Below are 13,839 nucleotides of genomic sequence, written 5' to 3' on the forward strand. Positions count from 1 at the left end.
CAGACTTGGCCCCTTCCGACTACCATTTGTTTTCATTAATGGGACACGCATTGGCTGAGGAACACTTCGATTCCTACGAAGAAGTCGAAAATTGAGTGTCTGATTGGTTTGTATTTCTACTGGCGTGGTGTCCACAAATTGCCAGAAAGGTGATCAAAATGGATAGAAAGCAATGGTCAGTACTTTGAATAAAATGTTTTTACTTTTCAATTCAAAATTAGTGTTTGATTTTCACAAAAAAAACACGCTCATTTCATACCGGTACACCTGGTAGTTACCCAACTTCCTCCATACTTCAGTCTCGGCACTACACATTACGGCAGGTAACGTTCTCCAAGCAATTGCCAAACCCAAACCCTTCCATCGCATTGCCACAGGTTAGAGCGAGACTCATCACGCCAAGACAGTCTTTCAGCCATCCACTGTCTAGTGGCGTCGCTCTTCACCACCTTAAGTGTCCCTTAACACCGACTACAGAAATTAGTGGCTTATGCGGAACTGATCGATCATTGTAATCCAATTCTTTTTAAGTCCCAACGCACAGTCATTATGCTAGCTGGACTACTGGCAGCACTTTGGAATTCACGAGTGATTCCTGCCGCTGATTTCACGCTTTTTTTTTTACCGCCACCATCCCTCGTCCTAGTCCGTCAGCAAAAGAGGTTTGCTGGTCTTGCTATAGCTGTGGTTGTTCCTTGGGGTTTCCTATTCACAATCACACCAGCAACAGTTGACTGGGGCAGCTCTAAAAGTGTTGAAATGTCCCAGATGGATCTGTCACTCGGGTGACATCCAATGATTAGTCCACGTTCGAAAACAATGAGCCCTCCTGACCAACCCATTCAGGTGTTGCTGCGTCTCTGCTGACAACACAATAAGCCCCCATAATACAGGCCGGTCCGCCGCTCTTGACATTTAGTGGTCAATTCCGCGTTACCCGACGTATCCGGAACTTTTGATCAGATAGATTACATTGTGTACAGTAATGGTCCCGTAACTTCCCCATGGGGTACACCTGAAGTCTCTCTTCCGTCTTAAGACTTCTCTCCATTAAAATTATTATGGAGCGTTCTATTAAGTTTAATGTCAAATTACGCTGCTAGTCTGATAATCCATGCGCCTGTATTTTGTTCTTAGGCGGCACTGTTTAGAAAGCCCTCTGGAAATCAAGAAAGACAGCATCAACCCGGCCGCCAGTATCTTCTTTAGTGAGTCCCGTGGTTGAACTGGGATTACTTTATCTTTTCTGGTTTCTTGGAGTGTTGCACTTGGGGATTCTCGAGTAACCAGACCCTTCTTTGCAGGTGCCCGAAGATAGCTCTGAATACGATATTAGCATAATTTGTATGTCAGAATAAATAGTAAATCTGAAAGGTAAAAAAAAAAAATATTTGACACGATAAACTGTGCCTACTGATCGAATCGACCGATTTCAAAAGTAGGAACATACCTCTGAATTGCTTCCGTGTCTTGCTTTAACGAGACCTAGTGGAGACTTAACACACCGTAGCACAACTCAATAATGGGTCGCACAAACGTTTCGCAACATTACGACTAAATATCTAACCTACGTGGCTGGGTCAAGATATCATTAAAACTCTGATATTACAGGAATGATTCTTTCATACATCCTCATTAAATTATATTCATCCACATTTGAAGCAAGCGGTCATTCATTGCATCAAACAGAAACTCTGATAGTGTCCTCTGCTTCCTCCACCATATAAATGTTCCGTGAGCTTATATGGCAATGTTAGACTGCAACTTTTCGTGAAACAAAGTACAGCGAACCAACAATTGCGACAGACTGCACAATAATTCTAATGTCTCGAACGTTCATTTCCCCTACGGGCAAAATAAGGGAGGCTGAGGGGCGTACAGAGGCATACAGGCACTGATTTTTGCCTCGCTTCATGTGCAAGTGAAACAGGAAAGACAACGATTAGCAATGGTACAAAGTACCTTCCGCCACGCACTGTACAGTAAAGTTCTGGGGTATGGCTGTAGATTTAGACAATCTACAGCAGTGATCGTGAAACTTTCTTACTCAAGAGCCGCACATAAGTTGGCTACCAGCCACGAAGTACTGAATGTTCAAAGAAGGCGCCATTCGGAACTCTTCGTGTCGGCTGTTCAGTGTTTCAGATTGCTGCCACCATCGGCCAGCCCAAAATTGCGACACTTTTTGCCGAAAGAAATGTGTTGCCTGTGTTAGCGAACGATTAATTGGTTAATAACAGTAACTGTACTTAACTTTAAATGTGTTATGCAATATAAAACGATCATATATGTTTACTAAATATTTTGAATGTCAGTTTTCTTCTACTCATTGCGTTGTATTAAAACAGCCTTGATTCAATTTCATATTGCTTGCTAAAGGTTTGTACTGCATTTGGAGGTGACCATCTCTGTAATGCACATTCACGAATCAATGTTACTTCCGGGTCAAAGTGTATACCACAACAGCAGATCTGTACGAATCGCTCACGCCCGTGAGTTGTCAGTACTGGAAGGTGAACAATAAAGCTTCCCCCTCACCCCTTACGTCCTCTAATCCGCCAGTAGCGACATAAAATATTACTGTCTCTGTGTGTATTTAGTTTATTACTACATTCTTAAGAAGATATTAACGTTAGTTGACGTTTTTGGAGTCGACTGTTATATTACACCGACGGAAAAAAAAATCGTGGTATCAAAAAGGATATGTGCGACATATACAAAGGTTGACTGGCAATGGCATGGAAAGCGTTTCTGAAGAAGAGAAATTTGTTAACATCGAGTACAGATTTAAATGTCAGGAAGTCGTTTCTGAAAGTATTTGTTTGGAGTGTAGCCATGTATGGAAGTGAAACGTGGACGATAAACAGTTTAGGCAAGAAGAGAATAGAAACTTTCGAAATGTGGTGCTACAGAAGAATGCTGAACATCAGATGGGTAGATCACATAACGAATGAGGAGGTATTGAATAGAATTGGGGAGAAGGGAAATTTGTGGCACAACTTGACTAGAAAAAGGGATCGGTTGGTAGGACATGTTCTGAGGCATCAAGGGATTACCAATTTAGTGTTGGAGGGCAGTGCGGAGGGTATTGGTAAGTGTGTTTCTACATCTGAAAGATGATGTCTGTTCATATTTCGCGCCAGTCGCATAAGAATGGTGCTAGGAGAGTCACTATGAGGATTCAAATGAGGTTTGCTGTTTTGTTTTAAATACATGCTGTAATAGCAGTGAGCGTTAGTTACCTTTGAGATTTGATGCGGTGCGTTGATGTTAGTCAAGCCTTTAAGGCTTGAAAGACGCCATTGTCAACACCCCACTGAGTTAGAACGAGATCGCGTATTGGGGCTACAGGAAGCTGGGTGTTCCTCCTGCGATATTACAGCCACTGTGCAAGACTGCTGGCAGCAGTGGTTACGAGAATGTACGGTCGCAAGAAGACCGGGCTCTGGAAGCCCACGTGACACTATCGAGAGGGAGGGCCAACGTGTTCGGCCTATGACTGGCGCATGCATTGGGGTTATGGTCTGGTGTGCGATTTCGTATGACGTCAGGATCACTCTCGTGTGTATCCCTCACACTCTGAGTGCAGATCTATAAATCTGGTGCCATTCATGAACAGTATCCCAGGGCGCGTTTTCCAACAGCTTAACTCTCGTCCACATACTGCTGTTGTAACCCAATATGCTCTACAGAATGTAGACATTCTGCCTTGGCCGGCTCGTTCAGCAGATCTATCTCCAATCGAACACATATGGGACGCCATCGGACAAAATGTTCAAATGTGTGTGAAATCGTATGGGACTTAACTGCTAAGGTCATCAGTCCCTAAGCTTACACACTACTGAACCTAAATTATCCTAAGGACAAACACACACACACCCATGCCCGAGGGAGGTCTCTAACCTCCGCCGGGACCAGCCGCACAGTCCATGACTGCAGCGCCCTAGACCGCTCGGCTAATCCCGCGCGTCGTCGTCGGAAACTCCAGCTTCATCCACAACACAACCTGCATTAACCGCCCCTGTATTGACTGACCACGTGCAACAGGCATGGCACTTCGTCCCGTAAACTGACATCCGGCACCTGTAAAATACATGTACGGTTGCAAGCTTGCATTCAACAATCTGGCGGCTACACCTGTTATTAAATACCAGCATTTCACATTTGGAATGGCTTATCTTGCGGTTACTTTAAACTGTGATCTTGCAATGCTAAGATGTTGCGATTTTTCCGTTAAAATGGTGAGAACCATGGGCCGCGCGAATACTTGTTTCGGGCCGCAGTTTTAAGGCCATTAATCTAGAGTCAGTTCTGTGCCAGACTAGTGCAGCCAAAAATGCGGCAATAGCTACGGCCCGTGCTTCTGGGAGAATGGATACGAATCGTGCTTTCTGTGTATCCGAACGCTGTGCCAAGGATTATTAGTAGCAGCTGGAACCCCTAATCCCTACTGAGTGAACGCCTTTGGTATTTGAAGAACTCTCACCGCATAGTCTAATTTGTTCCTTCAAATGGTAGTTCCTGCTATTTGTTATAAAATCAGCACAAAGATAATTTGACAGTGAAATGGACGTGTGACACGGCTAACGAGGGAAACGACTTTAATGTCGAGTGTGCCCAAACGAAGCGAATAGCACTTAAGTTCTCAATATACGCAAAGGATTGATTAGATCGAGTCAACAGCACTGTCAGATTGTTTACGATGCCACTTACAGCAAGTATCGTTCCTGGATCATCGTAAAGGGAAGCAGCGACTTTGTCAAAATTTCTGCTTTGTATACTGAACGAAAGCACATATAACGCTAATAAACGCAAGATAATGCGCACGGGCAATAACTTGACAGTATCGGACTACAAAATTATTGGTGAATACCTCGAACCCGCCATACATAATTATTTAAAATAATAATAAGGTATATGAAGACGGTTAAGTCAGAACTAGCGAAAGAAAATGGAAGGCTTGTTGGAAGGATTCTGGAAAAGTTATGTTTCTAAAGCAAAATTGCAAAAAATATGCAAATGCTCCAGCATTTGGAATTATCGAATAGACATGACAGCAGACATCCAGAAAATTCAGTGATGCACTGCTAGGATCGTAAAAGGTCGGTACAGTCCAAACGGAATTGAAACGGATCCTTACAATGGGAATCTTTGGAACAAAAGGTGACGTTGGTCTCCCGAAACCCTGTTGGGTAACTTAAAAGCGGCATTAGACGATTTCGCGACACTTCTACTGCCACCACCAAAAAAATATCTGGCGTAGAAATAACGAGGATAAAAGAAAAGTTGGCGGGTACAGAGGGATATCTAGTTATTCCCCACCCTATTGCTCAATATGAGAATGCAATATGAGGCAAAATTCGATAATATGGTACGAAGTATGATCAGCCACATACTGCACAGCGGCGAACGTTACAGAAAATTAGATATAACAGAAGCCACTGACAAGTCACCATTCTGCAATATGTACCCACATTTTTTAATTCTTTTAACTTACAGAACCGCTATTGAAAACGTTGCACTGTTCTTGTCCAATGGTCAAGCTTTTGACAATGTCAGCTGGAATACACCAGGGTAGCCAGGTGTTCCGCTATTTACCTAACTGTTCGGTATTTGCCCCGTCTTCGAGACCGAAGTATGCAGGGTTCTGTATTTTTACAACTCAATTCATATAACTAATTTGCAAAATTATCAAAAGCATAATGGCTGTTCAAGCAGCGATGTCTACGTGGAAAAACTTCAGTGACATGAATCATATATGGCCTGACGCTAGAACTAAATTTAGCGACGATATGGTAAAAGAATGGCGTCTAACTCTTAGATGCGCGAGAAACTAGCTTTTACTTAAAACGGAGCGCAAATTATCAAGTTTATATTCATCCATTTTTTCATAATAAAGGCACTTTGCGACTACCAACGAACTTTAAGCATATTTAAAAACTATTTCTAAACTTTTTCTCGCTTAGATGCATAATGTCAAATATTCAACACGTCAACTTATTTCTTAAGTAATCAGGTCGGAAGCTGTTTTATACACGGAAGTTAGATTCTTTAAAGAAAGCAGACCGCAGACGTAAGTGGAAATGGATGCAGTAATCGAGAAAACAGTGAGGCAGTATTATTCAACCTGTACATTGGGCAAGAAGTAAAGGAAACCAACGACAAATTTGGAAAAGGAATTAATAATTCAGGGAGAAGAAATACAAAAGCATTTATTAAGACACTTATTTTGCAAGATTTGGCTATAAGATCAACAACAATAAAAGTAAAACAAGGATAACGGGATGTAGTCTACATCAGACGACGCTGACGAATTATATAAGGAAGTGAGACACCACAAGTACTTGATAATTTTCGTTTTTTGGGTAGCAACATTAGAGACGTTGTCCGAAGTAAACAGGATATCAAATGCAGACTGGAAACAGAATGAGAAACGTTTCTGGCGAAGAGAAATTTTTTAGTACGTAATACAAATTTAGGTGAAGGAAGATCTTCTAGATGTATTTGTCTGGAATGTAAGCTAGAAGGGAAACGTGGACGATAAACACCGCAGACAAGAAGTGAATAGAAATTTTCGAAAAATGAGGATCTAGAAGAGTGCTGAAAATTTAGTGTGTTAGGTCAGTCGATTATGCTCCTTTTACGAACGACGTGTTCATATGCAACGGCGCACTGAGTCCAACGACAAATAAGGTTCGATATTCAATAAGTTCGTATATTTTTTCACTAAACGACAGTCTGAGCTGTGTCTAGGGCCGTTGTAAGTCAATGAGCAGAGTGGGCGGTTTTTTTTTTCTTTTACTCTGGATCTCATTGAGCAACAGACAGAGACAAGTTTTCCAAGTTCTTTATTTGCAGAACCCATGTTAATTTTTACAAAAGATATTTTCGAGCTCCAAAAACATCATTATGTATAAGAATGAGACAAGTTGCTCAGTTTTACGTCGGCGATGTAGATCTATAAATGTATCTACCGGATAACTCTTCTCGAATACGGAATTTGCACTCCGCCTTTTTCAACTGCCAGGTGTGCTTCGTGCTCTGGCGACGTTAAGATGAACGACGGACAGAAGCGGGGTAAGTTATTTCAAAGAATCTCTATAAAACATCAATGGTCTCATCCAGTTGAAATGCTTGCCCACTGCTGAGCAGATTCAATTGGCTGACTTTACCCTTCTCTCCATCGTCCTCTGTTTCGGTGCCAGTACGTTCACAAAGGGCGAACATGAATTCTATCTGCTTACTGATTTTACGTAAGACCGAAATGTCTTACAATTTTTGGTTAGGTCGATTGTCAAAATTTCCTTATCCAATCTACAGGAAGGTTTCTCACATTATTCTCCATACGCTCATTTTGACTTAGTTCGACTTTTGTTAGACGACTGGTCTTTGACTTCTCTTAAATTCTTCGTTTTCGTAGCTTTCTAATACGGCTATTCAACAAGCGCTAGTCTTTTTCCATACCTCACAACGATGCTCGGCACGTATAGATCTAAGACGTATTACTTACAATGCTTTATCAAATTAATCAATTTCATCAACTCGTGCTCCACGTCTGTTCTTGTGATACATATTCCAGGGAAAATTTAGGAATTCGCTGCTATTCACTTATGGAGTTTCATTCAGATTTACGTTCCTAAAGGTACACGAGCTTTATTACTTTTAACAAGTTAGACTAATTATGGGACCTTACCGTGACTACCACATTAAAATTTTCTCGTACTAACTGCAAGGATGAACGTTCTTTTCATTAAGTAATGTGTTTGATCTTTCTCCTGTTACGGCATTGGCTAAGGGATCAGGGAAACTAAAAACCCCTGTGTAGACCACATGTTCTCTGCTACCCAAGCAGTCGCCTCCTTTGTGCAGTGCACGAATGCCCTATTAACGGAGACTTCGCGATTCTCCAACAGACTAAAGAGGTACAGAAATCCGCATCCAAGATCGTACCCGAACCGACTGAGCCCCTGCACTCTGCTCCAAATCAGAGAACCGGGAAACCTGAGTATGATGTTGGAAATTGTGAGCCCTGCTTCCACTCTACGTTCGATATACAGGGTGTTTCAAAAATGACCGGTATATTTGAAACGGCAATAAAAACTAAACGAGCAGCGATAGAAATACACCGTTTGTTGCAATATGCTTGGGACAACAGTACATTTTCAGGCGGACAAACTTTCGAAATTACAGTAGTTACAATTTTCAACAACAGATGGCGCTGTAAGTGATGTGAACGATACAGAAGACAACACAGTCTGTGGGTGCGCCATTCTGTACGTCATCTTTCTGCTGTAAGCGTGTGCTGTTCACAACGTGCACGTGTGCTGTAGACAACATGGTTTATTCCTTAGAACAGAGGATTTTTCTGGTGTTGGAATTCCACTGCCTAGAACACAGTGTTGTTGCAACAAGACGAAGTTTTCAACAGAGGTTTAATGTAACCAAAGGACCGAAAAGCGATACAATAAAGGATCTGTTTGAAAAATTTCAACGGACTGGGAACGTGACGGATGAACGTGCTGGAAAGGTAGGGCCACCGCGTACGGCAACCACAGAGGGCAACGCGCAGCTAGTGCAGCAGGTGATCCAACAGCGGCCTCGGGTTTCCGTTCACCGTGTTGCAGCTGCGGTCCAAATGACGCCAACGTCCACGTATCGTCTCATGCGCCAGAGTTTACACCTCTATCCATACAAAATTCAAACGCGGCAACCCCTCAGCGCCGCTACCATTGCTGCACGAGAGACATTCGCTAACGATATAGTGCACAGGATTGATGACGGCGATATGCTTGTGGGCAGCATTTGGTTTACTGACGAAGCTTATTTTTACCTGGACGGCTTCGTTAATAAACAGAACTGGCGCATATGGGGAACCGAAAAGCCCCATGTTGCAGTCCCATCGTCCCTGCATCCTCAAAAAGTACTGGTCTGGGCCGCCATTTCTTCATTGGCCCGTTTTTCAGATCCGAAACGATTACTGCATCACGCTATCTGGACATTCTTCGTGAATTTGTGGCAGTACAAACTGCCTTAGACGACACTGCGAACACCTCGTGGTTTATGCAAGATGGTGCCCGGCCACATCGCACGGCCGACGTCTTTAATTTCCTGAATGAATATTTCGATGATCGTGTGATTGCTTTGGGCTATCCGAAACATACAGGAGGCGGCGTGGATTGGCCTCCCTATTCGCCAGACATGAACCCCTGTGACTTCTTTCTGTGGGGACACTTGAAAGACCAGGTGTACCGCCAGAATCCAGAAACAATTGAACAGCTGAACCAATACATCTCATCTGCATGTGAAGCCATTCCGCCAGACACGTTGTCAAAGGTTTCGGGTAATTTCATTCAGAGACTACGCCATATTATTGCTACGCATGGTGGATATGTGGAAAATATCGCACTATAGAGTTTCCCAGACCGCAGCGCCATCTGTTGTTGAAAATTGTAACTACTGTAATTTCGAAAGTTTGTCTGCCTGAAAATGTACTGTTGTCCCAAGCATATTGCAACAAACGGTTTATTTCTATCGCTGCTCGTTTAGTTTTTATTGCCGTTTCAAATATACCGGTCATTTTTGAAACACCCTGTAAATGCCGTGTGACTAGTGCCTCCCGGCGGGAAGACCGTTCGCCTGGTGCAAGTCTTTCGAGTTGACGCCACCTCGGCGACTTGCGTGTCGATGGGGATGAAACAATGATGAAAAGGACAACAACACCCAGCCCCTGAGCGGAGAAAATCTCCGACCCAGCCGGAAATGGAACCTGGGCCATTAGGTATGACATTCCGTCGCGTTGACCACTCAGCTACCAGGGGCGGACTCTACGTTCAATGATAGCTGTCTTCACCAATTCGGTCAACCCTGTAAACTGAAGGAACTGAGGATGCGTTCAGAATGCAGCCAGCAGGAGTCATTTGCTGTGACGTGAGATGTGTGGTGGACAAACTTTAACTAAGGTCCTTGATTGGGGCCAACACCTCTGAAAATTTACAGGAGTGTGTGGTGTTGTCTGTTGGAGAGATGGAAGATACTGGATGATTGCCAACTGATGTATCTATCATGTCACCTGCCCTGATGCAAATACCAGTCAGTCAGTATATCTTCATCTTTCTCACAGACCACAAGGCACAATCATGCGCTCCTTTCAGAAATTCAGTGTGCAGAGCATATAAAATCCACTTTTTAGCAATATGTTTGTTTAAAATTTATACAAATGTTGAAGCTCTCTCTTGATTTTGATCTCCGACACTGGGGATGTTACTGGCTTAAGCATTGCTTACCAACTTCAACTATTTTTCTTTCATCTAGTACAGAAGGCTGTATTGTTGCTATAACTTTACAAAGCTTATCTTTCAATTTGGAAAATTTCCTTTTGCTATGATTCACAATAATAGATAGCATAGTGACACCCAACAAAGGATGCCATTACAATTAAGAATCTTTTAAGGTGCAAAAACTGTTGTAACAAGAGTGATTAACAAAAACAAGGTGACTTTTTTTACATATGGTCACCAACAGAAGAAAACTACTGAGAACTGAACTGTCAATAAGCAAATCTCCTTACAGAGATATATTTTAAGTCAAAATTATTGCCAACCACTCATCACTACTGTTCTTCTTCAGTTGAAATAAGACAGTCATTGGAAGGTTGGCAGGAAATAGAAAAATTTCTTGCCACAGTAGTTGTGCCATTAAAACCTTTTCTTACATAACTTTACAGACATATCGATTAGAGCCAACTTGATTGTACTTCCAGGATTTCAACAGTTTGTTTAGTTTTATGACTGCAAAAAGGAGATTATATATGATCACAATTTAAATGTTTTTGTTCAAAATAACAGACCCTGATGTGGAATACAGCAGCAACCGATGGCTTGTCCCAGTAGCAAAACAAGCTAACCTTAGCTTTTTTTTTTTTTTTTTTTTTTTTTTTTTTTTTAGAACTTTTCTGTTTCTTTGAATGAAAATTATTTTTATTGCACAAAGCTGAAATAATCGAAAACAATTTTAAAATTTTTGTTAGTTTCTTTAATGTCTGTAATATATAGTAATTGTTTACTATGAAGTTAATTTGCATATTTACTTAATCCACAAAGGAATTTATGAATAAGTTATGTTCTGTGGAAATTTCAGATTTACCTGTGTTTATGACAGTGGTGAATGTGAAAAGCAAAAGGTGATTATTAGTTTCTAGAGGAGGCCACAAAAATTTTGAATAAAAAAAGTATCTATGTAAAGTGTCATAACACAGAAACTAACTTTTTCATAGCAAAGTGAGGAGTACAGTTCACTCTTTAACTTCAGTCCATTCATACAAAACCAAGATTTCACAATACAAACCTCCCTCTCAACCAAGCTTTGTACAGTGGCTTGATGTCCTTTTATTTACATACATGTACATCTTCCCTACACATCAGTAGGACAGAAATCATGAGAAGCAACTGTACATCTTCTCTAGACATGAGTATAACAGCAATCATGAGAGGCAAAGGTTTTAAGTGTTACTGCTTCTTTAGCGTCAGTTGTATGACAAAAGCAAAAGTTCACCCTATTTCATATTAAAACAGGTAGGATAGATCACAAGTTACATGATTTAAAATCTCAGTGGGTGAAGAATTTTAAGACAAATAAATTAAGCATGAAGAATCTGCATACAAGTAACAGGAAAGAAACACATTAATGAAGATGGAAGATTTTGCTTCTTCAAATATTCCAACAGATGAATTAAAAAAAAAAAATGATCTTATGCAGCTACGGAAGCCAGAGGTGTGCATGAAAAACTGGAAGCAGATGAACCGTAAAGCTGTTCGCATAATTAGTGCTAAAATGGCGAGAAGTACAGTTCAGATAATATTGCATTACTGCAAGATACCACCGACAAATCTAGCCAAAACCTTAATAAATCTGATCAGAAAATCACTCATATAGTGACTATAAATAGGGGGAGTTTCTACATTACAAAATTTAATTTATTTGTATAAACAAATCTACACTAAGTCAAAGAACAAAAACGGCAATTATTAAACACTGAGGATCTTCAACTTACAAGAGTCCAAAAGCCTGGAACAACGAGCAACTTATTTGCGAATTAATCATCTGAATCCAATGATAAATCTTTCGAATAATTAACATTTGTTCTGGTTTCCATTAGACAAAATTTTTTTGATTCCCCGTCAATGCAATTTTATCTGGGAGGGGTTCAGAACTAGCACCATGCTATTTTTAAAGTTAAACTGGATCTTGAGGTTTCTTATTTAGCCGAATCTACTCATGAAAAAACTGGCACAGCTGTGCACATTAATCATATTATATCGACCCCGCAGAGCTTTATAAAATTTAGCTGTTTGCCCGACAGAAACACAATTACTAAGCAGAAAGAATATAATTTGGCAGCATGCCTTCAACAATTTAAGGGTGCGGATATCTTTATCAAGTATCGTAACAGCGGCGGCAACAATAACTTCCTCCCTTCGAGTGGTGTTATTATCTTACCGACGGAGCTCGTTCACAAATGTCAAGCAAATCGTGGCCTTACCGTAGGCTTATAAAGGATAAATTTTGGTTTCATCCAAAGCGCGTCACATTACGAGTTTCGCATAGGTACCACCAACCGTACTGCTGACATTACACGGATGTCTTGACATAAAAGCTGTACCGAATTCCTTCCAAGGCAATATTTTCGAAAATTAATTCATGGATCTATCTGATACACGCAATACAATGGTTCCAGTTAACTCTTGATTCGGCAAATTCAATGCGAATAAACAGTCTGCTTCACATAGGAGTAAACTTTTGTTACCAGGATACAATGTGTTTCTTGATGGTCAACTTTATGAGATGCAATGCAGTCTTCCGAATTTCTTGTGTGGTTTTTTCTACGCGTTGAGATCCGCATTCATAAGCGGATAACGACGGTAAAAACAAATGCTTGCCCTAGAGAAAAGTGCCGATTCAAGCTATAAGAAGTATAGAAATGTGCAGAAGACTTAGCACACGCTCGAATATAGACGAACTTGAGTTTCATACGTATTCTTGGTGGCAGACATGTTCAGAACTCTCTTTTCCTTCCAACAATCTTGAGCACTGTTTTTCGATCTCCAAGCGCGTAAGTTAAAAGCATAAAAATAAATGGAAACTGTAGCTAACATTATGGACTGATTTATTACCTGGAGTCTATGACTTCTTTCACACTGGCATGCGAATATTTTCGTTGAGTGGACGACCAGTAATTCCTTCGAGTTAGGGAATCCTGCGGTTCCTTGATAAATACGCTTCGAATCGGTTGCCCTACAATGCGTCGTAATGAAGCCGCCTCAGAAAATTCTGGGAGTGTTCCTCTCTGACAGCGGCAGCTCGGATCGATCGATGCACATTGACAGCCTACCTATATCACTCTTCTTTCACACTTTGAAGGTTGCAATAGCACTTCGCGAAACTACTTTCGAGTCTGTTGCTTACCTCACGTGTCAGTCCCACTGTACACACTCTTCGTACACTTTAACAACAAAACACTTTTTAATCTCAAAACCATACCAGCAACTTGTCGCGAATAGAGCGCAGCACATGGATTTCTTCGCAGTGGTACCAACGTAAGAGGGAATAAATTTTGGTCTTAAAAGTCGCTAACAGATGGCGCCATGGTATTTCGTAGTTTGTTTATAATGCTTTTATCCTGCAAAAAATAACCTTAATCGGTATAGTAGGCAGAGATCACAATTGGTCATGCAAAAAGTTCTGTCCCATTTGAAGCATCAGTGTAAATGATCCAAAGGCAATTTCGTATACTTATTAACAATATATAACTAATAATTTTTGCTCCAAAAATAAAAAATATGT

At 41.1% G+C, this 13,839-nt stretch overlaps 1 protein-coding gene across 9 annotated transcripts in view; it reads right to left on the bottom strand.

Annotated features, from left to right (window-relative positions):
- LOC124798714 overlaps positions 1-13,538 on the bottom strand; it is a 495,837-nt gene extending 482,299 nt beyond the window's left edge. For 7 of the 9 annotated variants that reach the window (XM_047262235.1, XM_047262236.1, XM_047262234.1 and 4 more), the window contains exon 1: positions 13,170-13,538. The gene's annotated coding sequence lies outside the window, so the exon portion shown is untranslated. The remainder of the gene's footprint in view (positions 1-13,169) is intronic. The other 2 variants (XM_047262233.1, XM_047262237.1) reach the window with 2 other exon arrangements.
- Between the last annotated feature and the right edge of the window lie 301 nt (positions 13,539-13,839).

Source organism: Schistocerca piceifrons, chromosome 5 (genome assembly GCF_021461385.2).
Source record: "Schistocerca piceifrons isolate TAMUIC-IGC-003096 chromosome 5, iqSchPice1.1, whole genome shotgun sequence".
Taxonomy (NCBI): domain Eukaryota; kingdom Metazoa; phylum Arthropoda; class Insecta; order Orthoptera; family Acrididae; genus Schistocerca; species Schistocerca piceifrons.